The sequence below is a fragment of the Rhipicephalus sanguineus genome, chromosome 1, assembly GCF_013339695.2.
Source record: "Rhipicephalus sanguineus isolate Rsan-2018 chromosome 1, BIME_Rsan_1.4, whole genome shotgun sequence".
NCBI lineage: Eukaryota > Metazoa > Arthropoda > Arachnida > Ixodida > Ixodidae > Rhipicephalus > Rhipicephalus sanguineus.
This window is the reverse complement of record NC_051176.1, coordinates 44361136-44386818: the sequence shown is the minus strand read 5'-3', so window position 1 is coordinate 44386818 and position 25683 is coordinate 44361136. Positions and strand designations below refer to the sequence as shown.

The following is a 25683-nucleotide window of genomic DNA, read 5'->3' as shown; positions in this document are numbered from 1 at the left end:
TCCTAGTTAGGCCTAGGGACGCTCGAAATGAGAAGCGATCTCAAAATCAACGCTAAGTTATCCGTAATACTAGCTCGTCGAAGCTACCCAAAGGCAATCGAAGCCATTTTACGCAGTAGTTCGCTACGAAAGAACTGGATCTGCCCGCATCAACGCTAAATTAAGTTCGAAGCGGGCGATCAAAACCACTGCCATGTTTTACGTACACTACGCTAACTACGCAAATACGGTGACGCTTAATCTGAAAAATAGCGTGCGTACGCTACGAGCCGTATAGCGTGCTGCGCATGCGCATTTCGATCCCGCTATTCCGCTAAGCGCACTAAACTGTAACTGTCCATCGACTTCACGTGGAAACCGGTACACTTTGCTGCGGTGTTGGTATAAACGGTTCCCGACCCTTTCCTAATGTAGAGCTTGGCGGCGTCGCTTCTGTAATGAAGTATTAGCGGTGGGAGTAGGTATATTCTATTCCACCGGGCTGCGCATATAGCTTGTTTTGTGTGCGAGCACTTTTTTTGTTTTGTATTTGTCATTCCATATTTTTAGACCTTCCGCATCGTCAACTTGGGGCGAGCCGCGAAGTGGACTCCAATAGCGCGCGGCAGCAGAGTCGCGTGCAGCAACGGGCCAAGTGAAACAACAGGTGGTCCGGCGACTCACATACCGCGGGGCCGCCGCAGCGAAAGGCCGGGAGAGGCGAAAGTACAGGTTGGCTGGGAGAGCATCCAGGTGGCGCCGCCGGTGATTTCTCCCCTCCCCATCTGTGCGAGAGGGGGCCACGCAGCCCTCGGAGGTTCAGACGGTGCTCGTCAGTCTCGCCGCACGGCCGTGTGTGCTTCTGTTTTGCGGGTGCTGTCGTCACACGCACGCCCGCGTGTTGTGGTTGTTTCGGAGGGAGCGCCTACGCGTCGAATCTGGATGAATACACGCGGCGGCGCGGGTGCTTGAACTGCGTGACCCAGCCTCCTTCCGCAGCGAGGCGAACGCGGATTTCTCCCATCGACTGACCGTGAGTTTCTCGACGTGCTTTCTGACATATTCTACTATCTGTGGTTTATTTAAACGTGTGCGACTCGAAGTGAGCGAGCCGCCCACGATATTTCGTGTCTTTCGCTCTACAAAACGTCTGCGGAATCGTTTGCTGAGCAAGCAGAGGAATCCGCAGACGTCGTGACTGACAGTTCTGATCAAGCGGCAGGGACGGCGCAGCGCGATCGCGCTGTAATCTGCGTTTATGTCCCTCTATTCTTACATTTTTTTTTTTTTTTACCGAGCGCTACAAGTGGCCCATCAGCTAAGCTATTTCGATCGCATGGGGCCCAGCAGAAAAGAATGCAGTGCCTCTCAACTCACCTTGATTTGTCGATTTGACGGATGAGATAAATATGTTGTTCATCTATGCTGGCGGAACCGAACGAAATTATGAACGCAGAGGCTTGCAGTCTCAGGAACCAGACCAGACCCTGATAAATACATCGGTCCAGATAAATACTGAGAACGCAACTATATTGTACGTAGCACACATCCCGTTATTAATGGGCTATGTTTGTGGCCCTTCATCTTCCTGCAGTTTTTCTAGCTGCTGCAGCAGTTCGTCAGCCAATGTAACAAGATATATGTCTCCTTCCGCATGCTCCTCAACCAGAAATAAAGCGATTACTTAGCGCGCGACAGTGCTTTCGTGCTGCATGCGTCGTGATTAGGAATGTTCACAAGTGCGCTTGGGCATTCGTCAGAGATGTTTGCTTCGTGAGAATGAAAGGCAGACGGCAGTCTATAGCCAGATTTCTCTACGTGCAAACACCTGCAAGTATTGTTTCATCGTTAATCAGCGCTTTTCTGCAATGTATAAATAAAACAGGTTTATCCGAATACCGTCACCCATTTGTTGAGCCAATGGGCCCATCATCTGGCGTTAAGTGCAAGAATTCTTTTCTTTAGATCACTACACGCGCGCTTGCGGTATGTGGCAGAAGCGTAACACTCGCACGACGTATGACCTTTAATTGTCGTTATCGTGAATCATCATGGATTAGGTGTCATAAGGAAAAGAAATTGCAGGAAAGCGGGACGTGGTAGATCGTCATCCAAGTAAATTAAATGAAAAAATAAGGGGGGGGGGGCATCTAGTCGTTACTCATACTACAGCACCGAACAAGTACGGTGTTCATTGTCATGTGCATTGGGAAAGAGCAAATAGTCTGAAAAAAAAAAAGAAAGAGGAAGTGCTTGGGTTCTGACAAACGATTACGTGCCGTGGCGTGCATATCTTGCGATCCGTGTTAGCTACGAGTAGAATAAATAAGGGCACCCCCCTGGTGCGCCTCCCTGTTCGCATATTTGAAAGTCAAGTCAGGTTTCGGCCGGGCATCTCGGGCGGAATGCATGCGGTGCTCCACAAAGGCTGCCTCGCTGTAATCATCACTCGGAATGCCTTTTCTCTGATTCGTGCCTTAAAGGGCCAGCAACGCTAACTCACATTGGTCTTATCAAGTACTGTTTCAAGGATGCTTTCTGGTCACTTTAGGAGCAACGCGGAGACTCGTAGAAGACAAACTGTATGATATGCCCAGTTTATTTAATTATCGTACTCGGGCCGTTGTGACCTGCGAATCTTCTCCACTCTTCATAGAAAACTAAGTGAGCTGCAATAGAGTGCAGCTCGTTTCTCCACACTTGTTGCGTTCATTATTTGTGTCGCTGACGACATGTTGCAGTTTCTGTTCACCGATTACAAATAATAATTGTTGGGGTTTTACGTCCGAAAACCACGACGTGGTTATGAGGGACGCCGCAGTGGAGGGCTCCGGAAATGTCCACGTCCTGGGGTTCTTTAATGTGCACCTAAATCTAATTATACGGGCCTCAAGCATTTTCGCCTCCATCGAAAATGCGGCCGGGATCGGATCCCGCGACCTGCGGGTCAGCAGTCGAGCACCATAATCACTAGACCACCGCGGTGGGTATCGATTGCAAAGTGAAAGTCGACTTGAGCAGACCGCCGTCGAAATTAATGACGTCACGTCGGGCTGGTACCGGAATCTGAAGGCGTTGCGTCGTCACCTGTCTCGTTTTGCGTCGTTGAAGGATGTTAGAGTACTGGTAAAGTTATGTTGTATTTGTAGTGGCGTTTTGTAATGTGATTTCTAAAAGCGACGCTTCTTGATTGGTGTCGCGCGAAACGAAACCTCGGCTTCCCATAACTGAATGTAACTTATAGGAGTACTGATACTATTTTTATGAATTTTCGTGTTGGTGTTCCGAATAGGAAACGGGTTTGGAGAACCTTAAACAGAGTGTTGTGGTGCCTCGTATGCATTGGACATATTTCAAGTATTGCTACCTTACGAAACCACTTTCGGTTGCGATATCGGGACTGGGGGGGGGGGGGGGTGTTTCACAGTGACGTGTCAACATAGTCTGACGTAGGTCTCTAAGTCACGTGGGGAGGGCAACTCGTGACGTACTATAGCAGAAGATCTGACGTCTGCCGGCAGCTGCACGTGGTGCACGTAAATAACGACGGTTGAATGGTCGTACAGCGATGTCGGCGACTTCGTTGACTCGTCTCGATCAAGTCCTTTGCGGCGGTGCTCGCTTGCAGATGGTGGGCGACGAAGACTTTAAAGTGCAGCTAAAATGTTTTATACGTATTTGCGGAGAGCGTTAACACTGCATGCCAAGGAAACGAGAAATGCCCGGTTCGTAACACCTCAGAATGATGTGGGTACTCCTTAAAGATGGAATAATGACCTATCTGACTGAATGAAAATGTGTGGCGATTCTGTCAACCCAATACCGTCCAAGAGGGATGCTAGTACAGCGATTCCCGAGAGGATGTGTCGCGACGACGCAGGCGCAACGAGGGCGGCCCCAAGGAACGTGCGATGCATTCGCGGCGTGGCTCCTTCGACGTCAGCGTGTTCCACGCAGCAGTCCTGTCCTTGAGTTAGCTGCACCGCTTCTCGTATTTGTGCACATTACGAGGATGCAGCAGGCGTGCCATGACCGAACAGGTATTCAGGCGGAAAAGGAAAACACGCGCACTCTATACAGCGTTAGCCCACGGGAGACAGAATAAGCGCGCGCAGACACGCCATATCTGAGACTGCGCATGCTCAGTCGTAAGAATTCCCAGTTCGAGCGGTTCCCCTACCTCGTGGCCCTACAACCAGTGCATGCATGCATTTACTGTCCGAATTGCACTGGTTCCACGAAACGTCGAGAGAAACGGAAGGTACTACAGCATGTTGCACTACACTAAAAGGCCAACGCCTGCTTCGCACTTGGTAATGCATTAATTTGTACAGTCAGGAAGCACGCTTTCTTCAAGACATCACGAGTCGCAGTGTGACCCATCCACTGGAGCTTTCTGCACTCCGCGATTGGCACTCCTTTGACAGATCGATGTCAATCTATGGCGTCATGTGACTTCATGATGACGTCACACTTTTTGGCGATCTCTGAAGCCATTATGACATCCAGTATGACGTCATCAGTTAGGTACGTCACGTGCGTTTTCGTACCACTTCGTTCGCCTGCCGTGTTTCGCTCAAGGGCTCGCTCAACGCTTAAGGTTTTCGCCCTAATAATACCCCAACGCAACTCTATTTATACCATCGAGGCAATAATTTGCTTTCTGTGGGCAATATATGGTGCCTGAACGACAGTCTGCGTAGAGGAGGGTGTACAGATCCACACTTTTGCAGAGGATGGCATTTCTAGCCATGGCATGTGCATTGGGTTGCAACCTTTCCCCGAAGGGCGAATGCTGAACAATAGACGCCTCTTTGGCATGCAGTACCATTCAATGTAGCATAGCTTTCCTTGAGCAAAATAAACTCAATGTACATTTACATAAAAACATAACCGAGCTAACCTAGTTTAATCGTGGCATAAAAATACCCGTTATTGGAACGACACTTGTACTAAAAGTAATTGAGGTTTTCGTTATTGCTTCAAATGTGCTGCACTGAAGTGGAACCGCGCATACTTCGTCCATAAAAAGCTCTTGTTTGCGTCTGAATCTACCGGGTCACTGAGATCGTAGACACAAACGAACGTTAAGATGTATACCATGAATGTCCCACAAACATGTCGGATATTCATGTATACATACAGGCGCCATAGCATGCCCTATTCCAATGATCGCTGCACTGCAAGGGATCTTAAAAAGTGGTTGACTAATAGCGTAAGAGTTTTGGTGATTGACGATAAATATTTACCGTCATAGTTGTGGAACTGACCGATAAAACGCCCCATAAAGTAAACAATTGCGATATTATGACAAAAACAAAAAACCGGCCATTGGCGGCCGGTATTAGGTGCGGACCGGCAACCGGCCCGCTTTGTAAAAAAATCGGCCCGCCCGGTCTAAAACCGGACAGGTGGAAACCCTGCGATGTGCAGAATATCGTTGTTGAACGCAACGGCCACCTGTAGGCCTACGACACGGAGCTTTTGGCAAAATGGAACTGGCTCCGTATTCACATAAACATCTTACGCTAAAAATTATCGCAAGAGAACATTTCAGCCAATCACATTCCGGGAAATATCATTACCGAAGCCGCCTGCCCCATGGAAGAACGCACTTATACGAAAGTTAAGTTTTCTGAATTAGGCTCCCGATGGTTTTGACCACTTTCGAGAATGGACGCGGCGGACTTTGGCGCTCACGCCGATGTCGGTTGGATCGGAAGACGTACACATGCGTGGGAGCCGCTTGCCGTGTTTGACAACGTTTGCGAGTGAATATTGTCTTGGAGGCTTCATCTCTCGAAAGGATGAGGTTTCGTTTACCTCGCGACGGCCGCGGCTTTTTCCTGTTGGCGCACCTCCTGGGCGAGCCGGACAAGAGGTCGCAGGGGCCACCAGTCCGCGCCCACTATAATGACACGTCCGAGAAGGAGGAGAAATAAGGGAAATTAGAGGCTGGACAGATGCCAACCGTCAGTTATTGTCTTACTCTTGTATTAGAAGGCAAACCCAGTAATTCCTCCTTGATTTTATCCTATGTATAGGGCTCCGTGTTTTCAGATAAGTCCGAAAAAATCCCATAAACACTCGCCGGCTTGTTAGCGAGAGACGTCAACGTATGTAGGGGCCCCGTGAGCGCCAGACGATATCGAATATACGGACGTCGTAGAGTATACTTGCGTCTATTACAAGGCTATAATATGCACAAACATAGGTGCTTTGTATTCAGGTATTAGTGCTTGTGTGCCCGTGCACTTAGATTTAGGCGCACGTTAAAGAACCCCAGGTGGTCGAAATTTCCGGAGCCCTGCATTACGGCGTCTCTCATAATCATATCGTGGTTTTGGGACGTTAAACCCCAGCAATTAATAATATATTAGTGCTTGTACCTGTATGTGTTCGTGCGTTCAAACCTTCCAGATAATTAAATAAGCTTTGTGTGTTCTGATGTTTCCGTGTTCAGATATCATTTCATCTAAGATATTGGAGTATTGAAAACAATGCAAAATTAAACTCCGATTTTCGGAGAATTGAGGATTTACGATAAATAAACCCCGATAAACACCGAATTACCGCCAAGAAATAAACTGCGAAAAACAGCCTCCGAATTTCAAGAAAAATAAACCCCTAAAACACGGATCCTTACATATATAGCATCTCTTCGCGTGAGGAACGCGCCGTGGTTTCAGCGGCTCAGGGTGTCATATTCTGAGGGCGCGCGAACGAGTGGTATCGAAAGGCGGCGATCGAGGCTAATCAGGCTGGGCCCAGCTGTCTGCCCTGCAGATTGGCTAAGTCTGAAATGCGAGAACAGGCAAAGTTCACACAGTGTGCGCGGACACACGTGACAAGTGGTCGCACGGGCTCTCGAGCATCCATAAAGTTCAAGACCCTCTTTGTGTCATTCCTGTTCTTTTGTTCTTTTATCTTAAACATTAACCGATGGAAATACATAGTATGTCGAAATTCTTTCTATTTAGCAAGCTGCTTCCTATAAGCACTGCTCTACAAGAACTCAGAGCGCCTTCGTGGCATCCTCGCAAGCGAGAGACTTTAGTCATTTAACTTGAAGATCAAGTTCTATACCGGGTGTTTCTCGACGCGACGAAATCGCAAATGCGTACTCGCACAGAGCCCGTAGGAGCGTACCCACACATAGTTACGGAACACGCCGGTTGCTCCATGTGGAGCACAGAGGCAGCATTAAGACGCCTCATGTGAGCTTACCAGCATGGGAAGATCAGATGTGTTGCCCTTCGAACACTTTTAGAGCGTAACATGGGCAAGTCTGAATTCGCTGCCCTTATAGCTCCGCGTTTCAAAACCTCTCGGCTGTGAAGCACGCAGGCAGTGAGATGAAAAGAAGGAACAGAAGGAAAGCAGGGCAGCTCCGCACTCGTCTTGCGTAGACTGAGATAGCAGTGGAGCTGTTGGCCTCCTCTCTCTCTATCTCTGTATTTCTCGCTTCCCCTTTTATGTCTTTATCTCGCGCTCTCTTTCTTTCATTATCTCTCTATCTCTCCATCTTTTTTGTTTCTGCCTTTCGTTCTCTCTCTTTCTTTCCATGGTATGTTTCACTCTCTTCTCTTTTCTCCTCACCTTCAAATCCGTCCTCCTCTCCCTCACTTCCCTTTCCCACTCCCCTTGCTATACTGTACTATACAAGGCTATGCTGATGCTCTGCTATCCGCTCGCCTTCGGATGGTGTGTACGCGGGTTCGAATCTCGCCTCACGAAGAAATTCTTTGGCCTGGAATTTCTCTCTTTCTCTATCATTATTTCTCTTTTTTTTTTCTCTCTCTCTGTACTCGTCGTCTCGCCCATCAGAGTTACAGCATCCCGCACCGGAGAATTCGGCGCTTGTGTTTTGCGAGAGAAGCAGACGGCGAAGAAGGGGACGAAGAGAGCGCGTGCCGGTTCATGGTGACGTTTTTCTGGTGACACCGCACAAACTACGGCGAGCTACAACAGTTTCGCTGTTGAAAGAAACACTTGACGCTATCAAAACGTGCTCGCTGTGCAGGTCTGCGTGAGTCACCCTCGTGCTTCTCTCCGTGCTCCCACCTGTCGCCCTCCGCTTCCAGCGACGGCGGAATAGTTGGCCTCCAACGCGCGTTTTCCGCTACGATTCGTCGCGAACAAGCGGGACCGTCCTTCTTCCTTCCATCTTCTATTACTTAGCCTGTTGGCGCCGGAAATGTCGTTTGTTTATTCGCTTGTTCCCTCTGTATAGCCACGCTTGCATGTAAGAGCTTGACTTGCGGCACTGGGACCGTCTTGTCCCATCGACTGCTCGAAGTGAAGGCCTTGACATTTCGCTGCGAGAATGGGGGAAAAAATACGAACATTTTCGAGCGAAAAATTATCGCCAGAAATGAAATGAATCTTACTCAACTCAACGTTTGATGTATGGCTGTAGGACCCCCGATAACGGAAGAAACGGGACCCGATGAGGCCGGATCATATTGCTCGCATGGGCACATTCTGACGACCGGCGCGAAATTCCTGTAAAGCACGGCACAGTGCTGGCGTTCGATGTTAGCTTAGTGGGACAAACAGGGAGAATCCCGCGAACACAACAGTTCCACACAAGTTACCTCGATGAAGTGATGCTTTTTACTGCGCAAAGGCCAAGAGTGGCAAAAAATATGCTTACTGCGGGACGTCTTGGGCTTTGTGACGCATGCGCCACGAGAACAAATGGTTCCTCGACATTTTCCACGTTGGTTGGAAATCACGGTATGTCTGGTTAATCAAGAAGCTAGATGCTGCTGTTTATGAATCAATATACCCAGCCCAATCGCGAACCTCTCCAATATTCCTTAGGAAAACATTCGTTCTTAAAGACACTGCTTCTTTCCACTTTATTTTCTCGCGATATAACGGCGCTGGGCAGCCATCTTAAATTTCGTACGCACCTCAAAAGGGCGATGTGTCCCCCCCCCCCCCGCCTTTACCAGTCGACTGTGACCGATGCGACGACTTCCAAACCAAAGACGAGGCCTCGCATAATTTTCGCCTTCTTTTTGTAGAAAGGGACATCGTTCTATTTAGCTCCGTCACGCCTGCCATTGACTCGGTGTACACATATGCCTTGAACGAGAGCCAGGCATATGTTTACGCAATGCACCCACATACTCGTTTTCATGCATGCGCATGAAAACGATTGGGTTGCTGCATTCGACGTTTTTTTTTTTTGGCTTTATTAATTCACGTAGCAATATAAAAATAAGACAATATAAGTTTAACAGCCCAAGGTGGCGGCGCCCATGTGTCTTACATAAAATCGTCTATAGCTGGCAGCGGTTATACGACATTACAGTAGCGCTAAGCCGAAAAGTGGTCTTTATTAAGATGGCAGCACTGAAGCTAACCGCTCCAACACCCCCAGCAGTTCTGAATTGGCGCATGAATGAAAGCAATGATAAAAGTGAGGTGAGGTGAAATAGGAATGCGACGTCCAGGTGCACGATTTCTGTTATTCCCGTTGCTCAGTATGACAGACAATGCATCGGGCGTTGTTGCCACTTCGCACTATTGTCTGTGCATTAGCAGTGTATAACTCGCTGTCGCGATGGCAAGGTTTTTTTTTTTTTCATTTGCAAGACTGGCTTCAAAGGAAAAAGCACGGATGATGCACGATAGGCTCTGCCTAGCTTCGTGAGTACACCGGCGGCGTTATGCTCTTCCTGCTCTACGTTTATTGCTCTGCAATTCGCCTTGAAATGACGAGCCCGCGTCACTTCGCTTGTTTCAGTGGCACATTTCTGCGGCAGAAGGCGGAGCTCGCCAAACGATCACGCTGTCGTGTATCAAAATAATAACAATTATAATCGTTTTTTTAAATATCTGGGGTTTAACGTCCTAAAACCACGATATGATTGTGAGAGACGCCTTAGTGGAGGGCTCCGGAAATTTCGACCGCCTGGGATTCTTTAACGTGAACAAATCTAAGTACACGGGCCTCGAACATTTTCGCCTGCTCCGAAAATGCAGGCGCCGCGGCCGGGATTCGATCCCGCGACCATCGGGTCAGCAGTCGAGCGCCATAACCACTATACCACCGTGGCGGGGCGTCGTGTATCCAAAAGCGGTGCCTTTCATTTCGCTGATCAGCGATTCTTTAAGTTTCTGAAAGTGGCGGATTCGGAGATGTTTTTGGCGAACTGCACATCTTCGACGTGCAAGACGTGTATGAGTGTTTGTTGTTTTTGTTTATTTTGTGTTTCATTTCTTTTCCCCATGAATTACGGCTGCCGCGGCATGCATCTAACATGACGCCGTAAGCGAAAAAACAAGAAAACAAAAATTTTGCCTCAGAGCCGTACGGGCCATACGATTTGCGTGCGCGTAACGAGGGGATGTGAATAACAAAACAAAAAAAAAAAACAGGCTCCGCTGGAACCTAAGCGCAAATCATCATCAACGCGCTTCTCCTGATGTGTCGCTGCGGTTGAAAGCCACGCTCGCCGCATATATGTATAGGTGGTAGAGGTGGCTTCCATATAACGTCGTCCCTCACGCGAGGCCCGTATGATGCGCGCTGTGCCATGTGTAGCGGTATAGCGTGGCACCTGCTCACGTGTGTGCACGTCCAGGGCTGCGCTCTGACGCCTCTACGCACGCGCACTTCCGACGTGACGAGAATGACTCATCCTTTTCCGCAAGCCGTGTTTCGGCAGGCCACGGTCGAATGAAACGCGAACAATGACCAAATTGCGTACTACTGTTACCGAGTTGCCATCGACTGCCGCCGCCATGGCAACTGTTTGCATTGTGACGCCCAAGAATCGGCACTTGATACTTTTACTGCGTTTGAGTTTAATTATTAGCTCTTTTTTTTTGTTTTTTACACCGCTGTCCAACAATAGAAAGTGGTCGTTCACTTGGATGAAGACGCTGTTCCGAACGCCTTTCTAGTGTCGAAATAATTATTCGTAATTGATACGATCGATGACGGGAAATTAGTTAACGGGGATTTTCTGCACACCCTCTCCACATGTAATTTCATTCAGCATAATATTATGCTGTACTTGGGCAACAACTGAGAGCCCCGCTACAGTTGCCGCGTTTTATTTGTGGTCCCATGTGAGCGCTCCTTTGACATTCGGCTATAAAATGCTTCTCATTTTATATTCGGTGACTCACTGCGCGCTTTAGTTTCGAACGGAAGCAGTGCCATCGCATTATACCAGTTCGTGTTCAGAAAAGCGAAAGGCACTCACTGGCTCTTTTTTAAAATTTTATTGTTTAATTAAACTGCGCGCGTCTGTCAATCGTACCGTCAGTCCGCATAAGCAACACGTCGTCCTGAAGGATTCATTCAGCCCCAGACAATGTCATCTAAGACAACCGATTTTACTCCGAGCTTGAAACTTGTTCCCTCGGCGATAAAAGGCCACGTGATCGCCGTCATTTCCATGTGGTATTGAAGCTTAGAGTGACAAAAAAAAACACACTAATTAATTACGTTTCTCTAATGAAATAAAAATACATGACCGCAATTATTGCGAGTGTAGGACAAGTGGATGACGGCCAATGGATGGGAAACGCAGCTCAGGCTGGCAGGGAATTAGGTGCACTGATGGAATGAACAGGCTTAAAGTGCGATCAGTCTGGCAAGACCGTGTAACATTGGAGACCATTAAGAGAGGCCTTCGTTCTGCCTTTGGCATAGATTATGGCGATTATCATGATTGTGCCCCGCCACGGTGGTCTAGTGGTTATGGCGCTCGGCTGCTGACCCGAAGGTCGCGGGATCGAATCCCAGCCGCGGCGGCTGCATTTTCGATGGAGGCGAAAATGTTTGAGGCCCGTGTACTTAGATTTAGGTGCACGTTAAAGAACCCCAGGTGGTCGAAATTCCCGGAGCCCTCCACTACGGCGTCTCTCATAATCATATCGTGGTTTTGGGACGTTAAACCGCAGACATTATTATTATTATCATGATTGTGAGTGGAGGCTTGGAACACCAGAGCGCCAAAAAACAAAGCAAGTTTGTGGTACCTCGAATTTGTCGCGCCATCTCCCCATGACATCCTGGATTTTGACGGCGTCAAGTGAGGCCTTTGTTCTTGAGCAAACAAATGCCGCTCTTCGCGCTAACTTAAAAGTCGTCTCACAGTAAGTTTCAAGAATCCCGTACATCGAAATGGATGGTGCATGTAACACTGGTCGAACGGCTATGGCGGAATAGGCGCAAACTTAAAACAGAAAGAAATCTTCATCTGAGTATCCTCACGTTCATTCTTCCTCGTAACTAATCGCAATAAATTTTTCAAGCAGTATGTTACTGTTGTAAGAGATTTAGTATTGCTATTTTGTGTCCCACTAAAACCAGCCTGTCGCAGCTTTCGTAGGGAATGCTCCCAAACAACCAATCGAATATATAGAGTAATGGAGCACGTGAGTTTGAGTGCTTCAATAAGCAATGCGGACGTGTTGACACGGGGCCGCGGTGCATAGACACGAAACAAACTACCAGCGCCTCCGTGACCGTGAACGCTGGCTATCGACTCTGGCCGCTCGATAGCGGAGGCTCCCCTTTGAATCAGCGCCCTGCTGGGATCGATGGCGGACAGACCAGGTGCAGTGACCGCACGGCGAGAGTGGCTTCAAGTGAGTGTGCGCAAAACAGATCACGCAACGTGTCGCGTGCATTGCAGCGTCGTCAACACCAAATTCGTTCTGCCGTGGAGATCGCTCAGTTCGTTCTATAGACTATTTTGCGAATGGGTATCGATGCCGCAATATTGGACTGTTAACCTTGCCGTGTTGTATCTTCAACAGCTAAATGAACAGTGCTACAGCGGACGTCCACGCATGAAAATGGTCGCGTTGGTGCATTCGACGTTTCCTGGCCTTATCGATTCACGTCGCGATATGCAAAATAAGAAAACATTCGCTTAACACCCTAGGTGGCGATGCGCATATGCCTTACGTAAAATCGTCTATATACAATGACGCGTTTCCAATGGCTGTGTAGATGCCGCCTGTGCGCCTTTGTTTGCTAACGGCGCAATACGCTGTCTGTGGAAAACACACAAAGCATCCCGGAGTTACTCTTTGAGTTACAAGCGTGCGGAATGGGTATTTCGTGCTTAGTTTGATTCTTGTTTAGATCCGTAAATGGACAGAGAAAAACAATATTTTCCGTATTAGTAAATTACCCTTTCTTAACACCGAAAGTGCCACTGTTGCCGCTAGAGGTCCCTCGGTAAGCGAACGCGCGAAAAGAAAATGCAGGTAGCGACGCCGATTTGAAGCTATACCACACCAGCTTGCCGTGACCTCATAGATTCTGGCGGCGTATGCCTACGTCATTGTTTGTCGGTAAAAATGGTTTACATTGTGCTCTAAGGAACCGAAAGTCTTAAATTAGCAAGTTTCAGCAAATGGCATTGAACCATTGCGGCAAAATAGGGTGAAATGGTAAAATGAAATGTGACGATATACTGAGGTTAACGTGCCGAAGCTTCGGCGCTAAATTTGACATTTGACCTTAATTCGCTCTTTGTAATAGTTAAGTTATGATGGCGAACATAATGAAATAGAGTTAATAATAATAATTTATCTGTGTAATTTGACTTAATGCTTTACTTTAGTGTCCCTTTAAATGAGTCGCTATTAGTCGAAAAACAACACACTGTAGAAACAAGAAACGAAATGTGCATAACGGGAACAGGAGAGAGGGGAAAGGAAAGGGGAAAGGAAAGGGGAAAGGCAGGAGTGTTAACCTCTCTAGAAAAACTAGTGTGCTAACCGACACTGGGCAAAGGGACGCGTGGGAGTCTTAAAGTTAGAGATAGAGAGAAAGAGGGAGAGTTGATCACACACGCACAAATCCACACTCTTCACAGTGACAATATCGCCATTAATGCCCCGCCACGGTGGTCTAGTGGTTAGGGCGCTGGAGTGCTGACCCGAAGGTCACGGGATCGAATCCCGGCCGCGGTGGCTGCATTTTCGAAGGAGGCAAAAATGTTTGAGGCCCGTGTACCTAGGTGTAGGTGCACGCTAAAGAACACCAGGTGGTCGAAATTTCCGGAGCCCTCCACTACGGCGTACCCCATAATCATATCATGGTTTTGAGACGTTAAACCCCAGATATTAAAATTGTCGCCATTAGTCCATAACTGCCGGTACAAGTCTGTTGACTTGAAGAGTTTGAGCAATGCCTTCGTCGCCTTCATCCGCGATGACCTCTCAGGACGGCATTCCAAGATTGTTACTGCCGTCATCGGTCTGTGATTTATGCGAGCTAGAGCCACCGCGAGTGATTGTCTCTGCCCATTGTAGCGAGGATGGTCGCAGAAGAATGTGTTATGTGTCCTCGCTACCACAGTGTCACTGAGAGAGTCGTCAGCCATTCCGATGCGAAAAAAAAAATGAGTTGGTGAAAGTCACTCTTAGCCATAAACGGCACAGCAGTGTAGCCTCTTTTAGGTGCAGTCCAGTTGGCGTCTGAGGACAAAGTATAGTATTCAGAGGAGGACACCGTCGTCTTTGGCTGTAAGGACCGCATTGGGAAAAAAAAAAACGGGAACCTTTACAAGGTGACAGGACAGGAGTGGGCCGTTAATACAACGTGCACTCGGCATTGTCTTGACGTGTAATACTTTAGGAGAAACCGTAGTGCGCAACAACATACATCGCTAGGACGTGGCATGACCCTACAGTAGCAATAATTAACGGCAGAAAAATACTGGCTGTCTCGCTTGGTTCTACAAATTGCCTCAGGCCGACTTGCAACGGCTCGGCGAACTGTATTTCAAGGTAGCCCTATCGTCTCACTTTTGTGAACTGTTGTACGCCGCCGCTTGTGTGCTTTTGGACAAACGCCTTCGTTAAGGGGAGGGGGGGGGCGTGTAGCACGCCTCTGAGCTAAGGCAAATCGTTTTGAAAGAAAGGAGTTTGTATAGAACGGTGCTCCATGTCTCTGCACCGGAGTGCGTGTCCACAATAGGCAGCCAGCACCGTGACGTCATATTGCTTCCATGCGCTTCGTTACGTGCTGAGGTCGCCCGTGAACAGTGGCCAGAATGGAACACGCCACCGAGGCATTAATACGGGCAGCTGTCTCTCACTGAATGGAGCGGTGGTCGAGCCCCGCCTGGCTCGCCGCCTCGCACAATGTGCTGGCTTTTGAAACTTTAAAGGGCTTCTGTCCTTCGCTCATTCGCCCTGGGAGACTAATCGAGACAAGCCATGCTCTCGCACTTGGTAGGTGTCGGCCGACGTATTGAAGGAAAAATTTGATGGATTGCTTGGTCGTTGCCTGTACAACTTCTGAGTCATAATGGAAGCTCCACAATAATGTTTACCGCCCGGTGTGTCTCCTTGCGTGTACACGACCATTTTCTCTCTTTTTTTCATGTTTTCAATTGCTCTTCCGTTGGAATAAGGCCACCGTGGCCGGGTACTAAACCCGCGACCTCATTGATTCCCAGCCGTCTCGGCGGGTAGTCCGAGGTTAGCGCTTGTACTGGTGGATTTGTAATGCTTCGCGCATACGCTGCTAATCGTGGGAAAGCCCACTTCCCACCGCGGGAACGCCGTGGCAGGAAGTAATTGGTTGACAAAATTAATCGCCCGTCGCGTTTAATTTAATTAATCTTCATATCGAACAGTATCTGATTACGAGAACCCGACGGCCCTGGGGTGCCTGTGCATATATTGTCGGCGTAGCGTTGTGTTCAGCACTAATACATGCAACGTGTTTGGCATGAAAGAAGAATTCGCGTTTTGCCCAAATATGCGTATTTACCTGCGCTCCCGATGCTTCCTCAGTTCTACGGACGTGCGTCCTCTTGAAGTGCGCTTTTTTTTTCCCCTGATAATCTATGGTTGGCGAGGGCACACGGTCAGGTGCCGCAATTTATTATTAGCATGGAAGTCTTTTTTCATGCATATATAGAAGAAATAACGGCTTATCAAATGGATTACCCGCCTCTCATAGCGTTTAGATTGTTCTCTTCTCAAGTTTAGAGCTTAATTTCTCTTTCGCTGGGACTCGGTAGGTCCAAAATAGATGGTGGCCATACGCTGCATACTCGGGAGCTGAGCACTCAGGACACTGGTATGCATAGGCGGACCCGCAAGTTATGAATGTAATCTTTGAAGACCATAGGAAATGGGAATGTCGGTTCTCTTTCTCACTCGTCAGCATGTTTTTTTGTTAATTACGGAGTATCATACATCCCCACGGCTCTTCGGCCACTCCTCTTCCGCGGCGTGCCTTACACGAGAGTTGCGAGAAAGACTCGACGAATCATGAAGCAAGAGCAGCGCGCAAGACTAACTGATTTAGCGCTGAGATTCGTGAAATGAGTTTTCACATGAGTAGTCAACCAGTATAGTAAAAGTAAAATTGAGCGGCAAGACGGCGTGGTTTTGCATCATTAACCTTCAAGCGATGTACAGTGATGTTACATGAAGAATAATGTCACTAATTTAACCAACAGAAACTGAGATCAGGGTGTCGAACTGAAGTATAACCGAAGAAAATATTGGTTATCGGTTCGGAACGAATCGTTTTAAATAGATTTGGGCGTGAGGACATACTCTGCCGCCATCTTCCTTTAGCACCTTGCCTCTGCGATCGGCACAGGCATTTCTGTCAGTCGTTCTTTATTTCTGTTTGACTCAATTTCTCTTGGGCATATTTTTCCTTGTGTTCTCTGTTTTATTTCTTTTCTCTTCTTCACAATCGCTTGGCAGAGTTAACGCAGTTCGGTTTGTTGAAGTGCAGCGCAAAAAGATATACAGTGGTTTCACTTCAAATTGAAATAGATAAACAGCTGTCAAATTCGTTTCCTAAGAAACTTGCGAACATATTCTAAAGTTAAAACTGTCAAATCGATCCCGATAGTCAGTGCAATGCCTGTTAATTTGAAGTTTTCAGTTTGTATCCTTATTTTACAGATATCGGTCCCCAATACCACTGGCATCCAGGAGGGGGGGGGTCAATTTCCCCCTTCAATTTTTCAATTTTGAATGTGTTGCATGTATATAAACACAAGCACACATACAAATGCGTTCCTACGCATTTGTCTTGCTACGCCCCTGCCCAATACATTATGTAATGTGGGTTGGCCTTCCGGTAAAATATCGGTATATTAAAGGGCGTCTTTTCGAAAACTTCAGTTGAGAGGAACGCCAATATAATGCGTCCCATAGTTTGGAGCGCACATGATTTCACTCTTCTCAATTTCTTAATTTAGGCAGGCAGCATAAAGTTCATAATTCAGGCGTCTTTTTTTTTTCTTTAAGTAAATATAGGTTAATTGCGATGTATCGCTAATGTCAGCCTTGTCAGACAAGAGGATCAATTGCACTTTCACAGCCATTGATCTAAAAATGCGTTTTCTTGAAAAATACATCATCTCAAATATTTTCTGTCACAAAAAGACTTGAACTACCAGTTACGCAGCCTATCTATCTGCTCGCTGTCCCGACTTAGGCGAAGCAATTTATTATTTCATCAATTTCAGCATGTTTGCGTCACTTCAAAATGATGCGCGATGCTGTAGCTTTTAATTCGAAGAATATACTACACTTCATGCCAGAGGCGGCAGCCTGCTTGAAAGTATCATGTAATCGGAAACAAGGACTTGGCATGGCGTGTTCGTAAGATTTATGTGTTTTGAAGACATGTAACTTCTTGCGCCTGAGTAAGAACTAACGAGCACAGATTCGATACTTCGATTAACGTCTGGTGTGGGGAAGCTTTTGTTGATCTGCGCTGGCGCATTGGGCCCTCGATTTGTGCGAACAAGGAGCAAGATTCCTTCTGTTCCTCGCAACACGCCACATAAAACGAAAAAACATATTTCATGTGTAAAAAAAAAAGCGGAGAGGATGCGTAAGCGGAGAAAGCTTGCGACGCTCCACCCTGTCAGTGATAAGGTAGACCCTTTGCGTTAAGCGGTGAGAGGAAAGTTGCGACATCGTGGTTTTTTCCCACTCGCTCAAGTGCCGGAATGCACGTCAACCGAAGGTGAGGGCGTATATTGCATTCGCAGCATCAATGTGCCATACGAAGACGGCAGGCTGCCAGAAAAGGCATAAACAACGAGCGAATATAATCAAAGCGGCGCATTTCCGTTTACTCGCTGGCCCGGGCACATTTCCTTTTAAACAATAAAAGCTATTTTCTCGAAAGGGTCGTAAGCAATATAATTGATTCGGTAAACTTGACGCAGAATAAGAGATTCAGTTGTTATTCATTTATTTTTGTATTCGGATACCTTAAAGGCCCCTTCGGGCATTACATGGTGGGGGGGGGTCAGTAACAAACAACGTGCATAAGAAAAAGAACATTAATAGGATTCACTGATATAGTTATATAAAGTAAACGAGGAACGAAAAGTCCATGGGCAAGTAAGCACAGGGCGCAGAATTAATTACTCATTTAGAGAAACCTTCGATTCGTTAACATAATTATCATGGTTAGTGGCTAATGCAATGTCTCCCGGTAGTTTATTCCAATGGTATATTACCAAAAGTGGTGAATGACGACACATATTTGTGCGCGCAAAAGTTGGAAAAAAATATGTCGCCTAAAGCTGTCGTTTCAGCTCGTCTTGCCATTTTGCAAGTTCGTTAACCTGTAAGATGATAAATGCCGAGTGAACTGACAATTTTATGGTGACACAAGTTAATTACCAAGTAAAAGCGATATAAAGCAGATCGGTATTTTTAGTTTAAAAAAATGCACACCTACAAAACACGCGTACAATAATATGCACATTGAACGGGAGAAATTTAATGCGAATTATTGAACATTTCCGAGTGCGTGTTGTAATAAAGACAGCGAAAACATTGCAGTGTTGCGATCGATGGTATTGCCGATCGTATACAGAACTCGCTATTACGCGCATATATATATATAGCCTTTTTTGTTGTTTTTTTTACGGTCAATAATATAGTGCTCGTGTAAAACATTTAAGGTCGCACATTGCCTGGCAAAAGTATGCAGTTCTCTTTTTCTCGGTTGTGACACCCTTTTTCGTCTCAGTATGGATTCACGTTACAAGGAGGTGCTGCTTGGGGATATATGCTGTTTCCCCCCTCAGCGCTGGCCACCTAGCGGCCGCACCTGGAAGCAGCATGCAGAGGTTCAGCCTTCATGCGCTGAGGCGTTGCTGTATAGTTCTCAAATTGTTGCCATGCTGCCGTGCACAAGTCCGAAAAAAAAGTGACGTCAAAATTCTTTTGATATGTACCGAAATGCATGTCATCACTCTCTGAAAAGACAGCTACGCGTCGTTTCGTCCTTTGCCGAAAGAAGCTTACGACGCGCATTGGACGCGTGTTAGGCATCGGGAAAAAACTGACCGACACCGGTGCTGCTTTGTATGAAACCCGATGATTATACCATCCCCGGTGATTGGACTATTAATTTGTGTCTGTGCGCGTGTTGTTTTGGATATCTTGCGGGCTTAATTATCAGAGAACGCGGAGTGTACTTTCGGTTAGGGACGCACTCTAAGAAATTAGAGACTCAAGAGAAAATTTGGTTATGTTTGTTGTCTGCGCCGACCTTAGAGTTACCGATGTTCGAATTAAGCTGCAGGAATATTATCGCTGATGTGCTGTTGCTGTTTCGCTCCTATTCTTCGCCTCCTGAATGTCAGTGACGTCACGGATTCTTTTTTTTTTTCGGATTTAGGCCACGTTGCCTCAACAGCACTTAGCCATGTTAACTCTTTCGCTCTCTTAGAACACAATATAACTTACATTTAACAACAAGGATTTTGTATGTCCTAGTAGGCGTCCTCAAGATCTGTGACGTCACAATGTGCTAGCGCGAGAAGCACAAGGCGGCCTCTATTTCCTATTTGGCGCAGGTTCTGGCTTACTAAGCGCATTCTCGCGCGCTTGGCAAACAGTTGAAACTCGATTTAACGAAGTGATGACCGTGCTTGAAATATTTTGTTAAATCGGGAAGTTCATAAGATCGAAAAAGAGATTTTTCGGTGCTATCGAAATGTAAAACGGTAACGTAGTGACACCGCTGCATCGTAGCTGCCGCTAACCCAGCCTGCATGCGTAAAAAGTCCGCGAGGGAGGCTGTACACGTATAGCCTCCCTGTCGATACAAGCCATGTATAGGCGGTCACGTGAAGCCATGACAGGCTGCCGACATGCAAAGACGGGGATAACGAATGCAATGATCGTGCGAAGAGGCCAAGAAAGTCTTCGGAGACGATCAGGGTCATCTGTCTACATAAGCCATGAATATTGTGAGTGTTCCTGTGGAAGCATTTACTGAAACGACACACCACCCGCGCCATCTGGTCCGTAAGAAGGCCACCGACCTTCGAGCCTGTTGTTTTGTGCGTGGGCGCTGCGTGCAGCTTCGTTAAAATAAAACTAGGGTTGCGAATACGGCGGCTGGATATTTTAACGCGACAGCGTTGGAGCGCACGCTTTACGACAAACCCGTCCGTGTTAGTAGATATTAGAGAAAAGTGATCACTTTTTCACTCCCTTATATCAGAGAAAATATCGTTAAATCGGGTTGCGTGCCACGTTAGCTTTGGAAATTCGGGTATGGATGACAGCATTGAGCCCTATGCGCATCTGCTTGGGAATGGAAATTTTTTCGTTAGATTGGAAACTTGGCGAAATCGGGTTTGGTTTAACTGTATTTCGAATGGTAATGTGCTAATGCGGTCCAAAAGTGTTTCTCTTTGTGGCCTTTGAATGGGGCGCTCTCAAAGTTATTACGTGTGAAAGGCTTCTTGCGTGGTCCGTTGTTCGCTGGCATTCCATAGAAATAAGTGCAGTTAACTGAATAGAGAAGCGTGGGGTCAACTGTATGCATGGGGGACACACTGTCGCGTCAGCACAAAAGACGCTTGGCGCACAATCCAGCAAGCCGTGTCCCCGGCAGGCTTTGAATGTGTCGTTAAAACACAAGGCGGGCGTACACGGCACGGCTACGAGTCGCTGAACGTGGTGGGCGTTTTAAAAGCGTTCATTATGCGAGTGGCGCCTTTGGAGGTGCGTTTCCACACGGCTGTTTCCACACGCTCCCTCCCGCGGAGAACAACCCGGCACTGCGTGCGAATCGGAACGAAACACGTTGCCTCTGTTGCCCGGCACGAGAAACTCGGAGCGGTCCTTGTGTGCGGTCCTGCTGCGAGTTTCTGACCGCGAGCTGGACTTGCAACGAGCTTCAGTGACTCCCCTATTGATGAACACGATGTCGACCACAGCTGGAGACGTATCGATGCTGTGGAGCATTCGGCCGCAAGACTATTTCGATGGCGCAGAGCCCTCGCTAGCGGCCCGGCCCGCACATGACTGGCTACGCCCCATATTTCCTTAATAAATATGTTTACGACGCTACCCCATGCGGTGACCATGTGTTAAAACATAACGGTGGAACAAAAGCTATATTTTAGAATCCGTGTCCAGATTTCGTCATTCTGGAGATCAGTATCGATATGTTTTTTTTTTCTTGAAAGCTGACGTCAAATTACCTGCAGAAATGGTTCATTTATGAGATATGGGAAGGGCCATCTTTCGCACGGCAACGTTAAATTGGCACCTTCTTCACTGTCCCTGACCTTGTGGGACTAAATTTCGTCGCCCCGGCCCGTTGGCTGAGGTGAGCTTGAGACCCCTGCGATAGAGGATATAGCGATGAGACATATCCGAGAAAATTAAGCGAACATGCTTTGACAATCGTTGGCAACACATAGGAACCATTTAACGATAATATCATTTGATTCGAATTCACGCGTCATTTCTCCGACGTCAACACGACAGACTGTTTGGTAATTTCGCGCGACAGCGTGGCATGAACGGTCGTTGCAAAGCAGCGTTTTTTGTGCGTGCATTCGCGAGAACTCCAAGACCCGGCGAAGAGGCATAGATCAGCGCCGCGATGGATTAACAGGTCTTATCCCCAGGCCGTGGAGTATTCGCGATCAACGGCACCTTCCTTTCAATGGTATTGTGCGTGTCGCTCTGTTTCGAAATGTACCATGGCGTCCGTTGCATGCTGACCTTTCGTTGAGCGAAACACGGGGGGACTTGATTAACGCACGGGTCATAGTGACCGTTCCTGTGGGCGCATTTTGTGCGCGGTCGTGTCGGAACCGCAGGCGGCCACAGAAGAGCGTTCACGCGGCAGCCGGCGCGTCACCGCCCTGCGACGACCTCACCGCGTCGGACGTCCGTCGACAAGTGGAGCGTGTCGCCTTCTACTGCGCCGCCTGCGAGCGAGGCATCGACCATTGTGTGCGTGGCCCCCGGCGTTGTGCGGTGCAGTCTTCGTAGCCCTCTCTGCCTGCCGGGCAGTGACGCCACTCCGGCAACTATTCGTCTCGACAGAAATGTTGCCAGTGTTTGGAAGCTGCTGCGGTCCTTGAGCTACGCCGTAAACCTCGTGTATGAGACAGTAGGGGGCTTTCACATGGCGTACGCTAAGTTAGCGTTAGCGTTTGCGGCCCGCTATTTCCATGAGCCCGCAAGCGGTTAGCGTACGACGCATGCGCAGTTGCGCGAAAAGCCAACGCAGAGCTTTGCGTACGCTATTCGAAAACTGCCTAGTGATTAAGAAGCAGGCACCGTCGTCGCTTGGTTCTGTATACGCCCGCTTTGCCTGTTTCGCGGCGTCTATTGGCGAATGACGAAAGAGAGCGAACGCGGCAGCCACGCTCTTCGCGCACCGAGCGAACGATCTATTTCTTTCGCTCGTGCGTTGGCGCGCGTACCACGCGTAGCGCTGTGACACCGTGGGAAGAGACGAGAATCGTTTCGTTCTGATTGAGAGCTGCGGGAGTGCGGCGCAAAGGCTCCTTACGGCACTGCTACGACACGAGTCGGCTGTTTCCGTTGCCCGACGTACGGTTTCTCAACGGGCATATCTCCCTACGTTCTCAGTTGTCGTTACGAGCGATATGGCATTTGATATTCCTCGACAATACGGGTTCGGAATCGCGGACAACTTTTGAACGTGCAGTGCAGCAGGAATTAGCGTTGTTCATGACAGCAGACGTTCTCTTTGTACGACTTACGATGAACGAATGCCGGTGTTCCGTTGAACTTGATGGTCGTTTTGACAAACCTTCATTTGTCCAGTTGTTTGAGTGCCCTCATTGACCCAAGGGTCTCACAGAGGAGGTGGGTTTCAATGAAATGGTACAGAAGATCATAGGAGTGCGCAGGATTCCCCTTCAGGGAGGGCGAAGGTTCATCGCGGCGCCCCCCTCCCTATAAGTCAATGTATGGGACAGACTCTGCGCCCCCCTCTACTCAGGTGACTAGCGGGGGCGGCCGCCCCCTGGCCCCCCTATGCGCACGCCGATGCAGAAGATACTGCATTGTCAAGTGCACCCAATTGGGAAAAGAGCAGCGCGTTCACAGTCTTGTTCTCGTCTGTCGGTTACTCGTCGTTGATGGTTTTAGCAGGATTGAATAAAATGTTTGTGCAACAAGAAGAAGCTTTCTTTAAGTACGATGGTCCTTAAAGAACTTGAACATTGTGAATTGTTTGAAAAGGCTTCCAGGCCTGGAAGCGAAGATTTAGACTATGTGATGCATGAAGTTCGGACACTATTGCGCTCATCGTTTTGGGATAAATTCTCTGCTACACATTAAACCTTTGGTCGAATTATTATTTGGTATAGCAGTAGTTTAAGATACGAATAGGCTTGGTTAATGTTTGTGCACAGATACCAATTGAACGATTGGCATTATTCGTAAGGGTTAATGGTGGACAACACGAAATAATTGCCAGTTATTTCAGCCCCGAGGTATCTGTACTGATACACGGTCCAAATTAGTTTCCTTAATAAGTGAGTGGGAAGAACTGGAATATTCAGTCATACGGGAAGTAGTCATACCTCTACAATTAGTTGCATTGAGTGTCATTAGCCATTTCATAATCACTCAGATATGTTACTGAGACCAGATTGCGGAACAGAAAAAGATATCTTTATTAGCTATTGCGCAAAAAATGGCGCAGTCGTCAATGAACAACTTTATGGAAGAGTTGGGACCGTTTCGAAGGTCGTTAATACAAATGAAAAACATGGCAGCAAGTTAATAAATAGGACACGTTGGGTGAGAGTGAAGTCGGTGACGGCGCAGGTAAAAGAAAAGTTCGAGCGGAGGGGGAGGTGAACGCGAGCAGAGTTGAAGATGTTGAGCTATCTTTCTTTCCTTTTTTAAGTGTTTTACTGGCCTAGTAGCGCGCTCAGATGAGTGGAAAAGGGGTGGGGGTGGGGATAATCTCTCAGGGTCAGATCGAGGCAATCTCATTATGAGACATGATCTACGCAGACGAAATGGAGCAGGCCGCGGAATCCTGGTTGCCACTTCGGGAAAAACGTTACGCGGGAAATGCGAAAGTTTTATCAACGCTGTCAGGACGAGCTCAGAAAAACGAGGCAAGAAATTCCGCTTCTGTTGGCACCCTGTAAAAGGGGATGCACGGCGAGGCTGTTCGCTATACAGCCACCAGCGCCACAACTGCTAATGTGATACTTGTAGTGGTTTTCGAGTAATTGTAGTGATGATCGCCTTGCGGTCATTGTGATATACTGCGATAAGTAGAGCGGCCATGCACCTTGGACACTCTTGCGGTCAAGGCCAGTCCAGGCACCATATGAACGCATGGTTGGTCTGCGGGTCGTTACAGCTCGAAAGCTCAAAATTTTCTCTCTTGTTTATCTGGTTGTGTGATAACAAGTCACTCCCGTTTATCTGGTTATGTGGTGTTTATACTTTAAAAGTTTAAGTACGCGTGAGCTCCGCCTTGAAGAGTTAAACGCGATAGCGTAGTCGGGCCCACTTCGCATCGGCTTCTCAATCGCTTGCCACGCTTCGTTTCCAGGGGGACACCCCAGCCGTCCCGCGAGGAAAGGAAAGGCCGTGGGCGTAACACTGGCCGTTTCAAGCTATCGTAGAATACCTACTGCAAGTACAAGTGCCAAGTGCCCACTACGCCACAATTCATTTTGTCAATTGGCAAAGTACCCGGCCACTGCTTGTCTGCAAGGCAATGCGCGCATCTACGCAGCTGCACGCTTTGTTGATGCTGATAATGATGCTGATTAATTATGCCTGAGTGCCCTGTAATGGGTGGGCCTTTAAACCACACATTCCGTGCGCTATTCAAATGGTGCGACGCTTGGTGCGATTCTGCGCTTCTCACGCAATACTCGTTAACGCGATTCCTCGCACTGCATGACGCCTGTAGGTTCGAGCAGATTCCAACACTGGCCTGACTGTGAGGTAAAACACCTACCTGCCATCGCAGAATGGTTTGGTTCGATTCCGGCTCGAATCCCTGTTGTCACTTATTTGCATCCATCGCGATCTTTCACTCACAACCAACGCCGCCGACGCTGACACCGGAATTGCTGCGACACGGGCTCTTTTTTTACTGCTGACGCCAATAACCGGCATGTCTTCCTCTTTTTTAAAATACACAGAGCGCCTTCTCTTGAAATTTTTGGGATCTAATTTAACTGTTCCTTCGCTGCTTTACATTTCAGTTTAAAGGTTCATTGCCGGTGGTGCATGCTCGCATACGCCCCACTCACCACTAGGGCCGGGTGTGGACGGGGGGGTCGTGTCTGGAAGCACATAATAATAAAGTATTATTATTATTATTATTATTATTATTATTATTATTATTATTATTATTATTATTATTATTATTATTATTATTATTATTGGCGC

At 47.7% G+C, this 25683-nt stretch overlaps 1 protein-coding gene across 3 annotated transcripts in view; it reads left to right on the top strand.

The window, feature by feature from the left end:
- Positions 1-800: 800 nt before the first annotated feature.
- LOC119390824 (nascent polypeptide-associated complex subunit alpha, muscle-specific form) overlaps positions 801-25683 on the top strand; it is a 671315-nt gene continuing 646432 nt past the window's right edge. For all 3 annotated transcript variants that reach the window (XR_007415556.1, XR_007415557.1, XM_037658534.2), the window contains exon 1: positions 801-1012. The gene's annotated coding sequence lies outside the window, so the exon portion shown is untranslated. The remainder of the gene's footprint in view (positions 1013-25683) is intronic.